Source organism: Equus caballus, chromosome 5, assembly GCF_041296265.1.
Source record: "Equus caballus isolate H_3958 breed thoroughbred chromosome 5, TB-T2T, whole genome shotgun sequence".
In the NCBI taxonomy this organism is placed as follows: Eukaryota; Metazoa; Chordata; class Mammalia; order Perissodactyla; family Equidae; genus Equus; species Equus caballus.
Window position 1 is genome coordinate 6,126,613 of NC_091688.1, and position 5,510 is coordinate 6,132,122.

Below are 5,510 nucleotides of genomic sequence, written 5' to 3' on the forward strand. Positions count from 1 at the left end.
TTTTTTTTGAAAATTGGTAGAACTTACCTGTAAAATTATCTAAGCCTGATGTTTTCTTCGTGGGAAGAGTTTTAACTCCAGATTCAAATTCTTTAACCATTATGGGAGACCATTTAGGCTTTCTATTTCTTCAGGAGTAAATTTGTAAGTAAATTTTTTTTCAGCAAATTTGTTTATTTTGACAATTACCAAATATATTTCCACTAAATTGTTCTTAATGTTTTTTTAATTTAAAAAAATCTGCAATATCTTTAGATATCTCCTTTATATTCTCCTTATTTTGCATATTTATACCATTTTTCTTTTTTCCTTCATCAGTTTGTCTACTTTTTGATCCTCTTGTTCTTTGTTTCTATATATTAATTTCTGCTCTTAAATTTATTATTTCTCTCTTTTTACTTTTTTAGGGTTTATTCTATCATTTTTCTCTCTAATTTCTTAAGTTAGGTGTCTAATTTTTAGCCTTCTTTGCTTTTCTTATAATACAAGCATTAAAATGATACAGTTTCCCTGACATTTCTTTTGCTGCACTCCACAATTGCTGATATGAAGTGTTTTTAACATCATTCAATTATGAAAATTCAAAGTTTTCTTTGTGATTTTTTTGACTTATGAGTTTCTTAAATATTTTAAAGTTATTAAGCATACTGGGATTTTTAAAAGTTTATCTTTTTATTATCAAGTTAAAGCAAATAGAAGAGACTTTGATCTGCATGATTCTAGTTCTTCGAAATTTCTTGACACTTGCTTTGTATCGTTGTATGTGATCTATTTCTATGCATGTTCCATGTGTAGTAGAATTAGCTAATTGTTTAGTCAAGTGTTCTCTATATGTCCAAGAAATCAAGCTTAGGTGTTTTTGCATGAGGATTGCAGGTGCAGCCTGAAGAAGATGAAAAGCCTGATATTTGTGAAGTTGGGCTGTTTAAAGATATTGCCAAGTGTACGAACAAGCAGTAGTTTCAAATCTCTGGGTATTAACTTCCCGCTGGGCAAGGTCTTTTTTTATTATTATTATTATCCTTGTATAGATCTGTATTTTCTCAATTAGTAGATAGTAAAAATAACTACTGTCCTGCAATTTTTTTTTAACTTTAACAAGTGTTCCTCATAACAGAAAAGTTCAGAAACTACTCCTGTGGGTGTGTGCTTTTTAAAGAGATACTGATTTCTCTAGAACAATCATAGAGTGCTCCAGAGGTAATTAGCACAATTGTGCGAGTCGTGTGCACCATCAAACGTGCCTTCTGCCTGTCAACTCTAAATCCACATGAAACTGACAACACAGTCAAAGGTGAGCCTAAGGGGCAGGCATTTTCCGAGGCTTCCTAGCACATTGAGATAGGCTTGGCCAGTCTGCAACAGGGTCTCTGTCAGAATTGCATTTCTAAAACTAAATTCAAACTGCTTTCATTTAGGGCGTCAGAACTGATTGAAATTCAGATCTTTAAGAGCCCTTAGTTTTAGGACTTTTCCCGTTCTCAGTCTCCATCACTTGTTTCGTGAATCCAAACCCATTTTGATCATATCCTTGACTCAGTCCTGTAACAAGGATAAAGGAGATATGTTCATGCTGAGGAAATATAACAAAGGAGGGACTTTCCTACAAGATCTGTGAAAAAAAAAGAACATTTGCATAAACCATATTTAACCAGAATGTTTGTTTTATGTTTTTCCTTTCTGAATGCTTTGTTACACACCCTTGCAGTCCCCCTCCCTGTCCCCCGACCCAACTAGTCAGCCACAAAGCCTCAAAAAAGTTTCACCTTGGAATCTTCCTGGCCCCACCCTGATCATCCTGCCTGAATAATTACAGTTACTGACTCTTCTCCCTGCTTCCGCTTCTCTCCGCTCCCAACCCTCAGACGAGTTCATCTTCCCAGAATTTCATAGTGATCCTGTCCGTCTATTGCTCAGGTTTTCCCAGAAACTGTGGAATAAACTTCACAAGCTTTAGTCTGGAGTTTAAAGCTATTCTATGCCTTTTTCACTGCTGGTTCTCTGCTAAGCCTGTAAAACCTATCTGTCGTTTCTGACTCCATACCTTCGTCTTAGCTACTTAACCCATCTTCTGCTTCCTAATTAGACCTCACTCAGGATCTATTTTTATCAGTAAATTCTGCTGCCCTTTGCCAAGTGGCCCCTCCCTCCTCCGAAACCAGCATCTCTGAATTTGCACCCTCAGCACAGTTAGTGTGCGCTGCCTCGGCTTGTAGTAGATATCTTATAGATATCCAGTAGATATCTTTTCTCTGCAACCGCCACCTCCAGATGCTGGGTCCTTCAGGGCGGGACTCCGCCTCTAGGTGTCCACAGCCTCTGGTACCGTTCCTTGCAATAGTAAATTTTTAGTAGATGTTTAATTAGTTAATTGAAAACCTTAGGCCTCTCTTCATACTAAACATGCCCATGTAATTTATCATTCAATAGCCATGTTGAGCATCTATTGTCCTCCCAAGAGAGGGGGAGGTTCTCAGGATGCTGAGATCAAGAGACACAGTCTGTTCCGGGTTGGGACCGAGGGTGCTTTTGTTGTGAGTTGGAAAGGCCACATTCTTTTGGCCTGCCCAAGGAGTCCAGCATTAGTATTTGAAATCAAATCTATTTTGAGTAATTTCTTATTCCCTTTTCTCTTCAGCATTACACACCAGCTCTTTTTAATACCACCTTTCCTTACCTAATAGACAGACACTTAGTAGCCATGGGGACTTTCCCAAGTTATTTAATATCTCTGGGCTTCAGTTTCCTAAAATTTGAAACGGGAATAATAATACTGGTGGCCAAGGATTAAAGGCTGTGAGGAATGTAACCCAGATGTCAACTAGGGTCTCTCCTTTAAAATCCGGATACAATGGATTAAAAATGCTGATAATGTGGAAGCCCAAAACACTTCCTGAGTTCTCAAAATTCCCAGAGAGCTTAATTTTCCTGCTCTCTTTGGTACTGATTTTCTTCTAAATATTTGTTTCTAACAAAATATTTTGTTCCAACTTTTCTTTTTGTGGCTATTCCTTCATATCTGTCATTTTCCCAAACTAAGGAAGCAGCCCCTTCACCTTAAACTCCTCCTTCAAAGCGCCCTGAACGCAGGCCTGTGTTTGTAGTAGAATGTTTACAGAAGGTTTATGCGATGCCGAGGGAATCACACCACCTAACATTCATGTCAGTCCTCAGCGGGCAGGCAGCCTCCACAGAGTTCTTGCTAACCGCACCTCTTCCAGTTCTTTTCTATCTCCATCCTTTCCTCTTTTTCCTTCTCATGTCATCACAGGAGGAAAGAAAACTCAGTTTCCTGAATTTTCATACACAGGGCACCCTAGTTACACGTTACTACTGCAGAAGTTCCTGCCAACACTGAGTCTGTAGGCTCTTGCCTTCTGCCTCAGAGGCTTATCAAGAAAAGACAGGTTTCTCCCAATTTGGATTTTGATGCCAAATAAGATCACTGGATGCCAACTAAAATAAATTGAAGATAATAAACTTAAAAATAAATTGTTACCCTGCTTTTATCACCATCATGGCTACTAGTGCTATTAGAACTCTTAGAATTGGAAGCACTCCTACTAGATCTCTTCCTCAGACCACGGTTCATACCAGGATGCCGAGGAAAGTTTAGTTCCGATTACACCTTTCAGAGTCACACAGGGAAGGCTGTAGAGCATGAAATGCCCAGAGCCCGCTAGGTCAGACAAGCCTGCCGAGGCCAAGGGAAAGTGAAAATCTCATTATCTTTCCCAATAATTTCCCTGCCTCTTGTCATGGGTTATGGGTTGTTCTGGCAGTGGCAGCTTTTCTTTCCTGAATGAGACGTGTAAACAGAAGGAAGAACCAAACTGCTGGAGTCCAGAGAGGGAAATTTTAGAAAAACTTTGGAGAAAAGGGAAATGAAGAGATGCGTCAGCGGGCAGAGAATAGAATCTTTGAGGGGGAGGAGCACGGGCAGGGAAAGGCTAACCATTGGTTTTCCACAGAATGGTTTGAGTGTGAAGCCTCTTTCTTGTCTCATGTATTTCTCCTTAAGTCGTTATGGAGCAAGGTCTGTTTCAGACGCGTGTCAAAAACAGAGCACAGTCCTAGGGAGGCCAAGGGGTGAGAGCTGAGGCCACGCAGGGAAAGTGTGTAACACTCTGGCGACAGGTTTTTCTTATCAGATTTAGGTCATAAAATTAATTTAGGTAATAAAATCTTAATTTAATGACATATTTCTGCGGGAGACTAAAATAAGACAGCCCAGGCCCACCGGCCTCTGATGAACAAATCCAGAGGACTGGACAGTTCTGTGTCCCTCGACTCTTTCGATTTCACGAAGGCTCGTACTCTGGGTTATGGGAAAAAGGGGTTATTTCATCTGATCCGGGACACAACTGTGTGCAGAAGATAATGGTATCCCCATTTCACGAATAAGTTTGAAATTCAGAGAGGCAGATGACTTGCAGGGTCCCACCACAGAGGTAGAGGTAGGATTCCAGCTGAGTGGGTCTGACTCCCCAACCTATGCCCTTCCATCTCGCCCCAGCAAGAGGGCAGGTGGTGAGCTGACCTCCTGTGGTGAAAATCTCAGTGCTGGGTTGCTATCTGAACACAAATGAAGGACCCTCTGGTGTCTGATCTCAGGAGAAGGCCTCAGACCTGCATCTACTCAAGCCCTTGCATAAGATCCAGAATCCTACACCAAAAAGCAGAAAAGCAAGATTTGGGTGGGGAAAAAAATCTACATTTAAGGTTCAGTTCACAAACCAATTTCATACCTGACTCAATCATTGCAATAACTCTGTGAGATAAAAAAGGTACATTTCATTCTTATGTTACATATGAGGAAACAGGAAACCAAGTCTCAGGGAGGTTAATGCCAACATCTTGTGAAATTTGCCTTATGAATCTTTATTTCTGTCTTTATGAATCTTATGAATCTTTATTTAAGGGATGTAGCATGACGTAATTCCTAAGATCACATAGTAGCCTTAGAACTTAAACATAGACTGTGTTTTTAAATCTATACACATCTTACTTCCAAGAAGTAGCCTCCACTTGAGTTCTTTGATCCTGATGTCTTAATTGAATACCCTTGCTCTCAGGGCTGCCATGTGAGTCTGTGCAGGTTGTACACTGCACAACTCTGAGGTATGTATCCTGAGCTACATAAGTGTGAATGGCACATCCTAGATTTATAGTGCACAACATGGAGGATGTTTTGCAACAGCGCTTGTTGTAATGCAGAATCTGAGATGGCTTTGAGAAAGGAAAATGTAGTCATTACCAAAAAATAATTCTCATAACATGTACAAATTTGTATGAAAGCTGTATTGGCCATGGAGCAAGGAGGTATTTCCAAAGTTTCTACACAGGACCCTGTTCTCTTATAAGAATTCAGCCCTCTATATAATGTTATAATCCAATGTTACTGCAATAAAAAAAAAAAAAAGAATTCAGCCCTTGACGTTAGATGAGTTCAGGTCATCACATGCCATGGAGAAAGGGTTTGCTACAAATAATATCAACAGTACACTGTG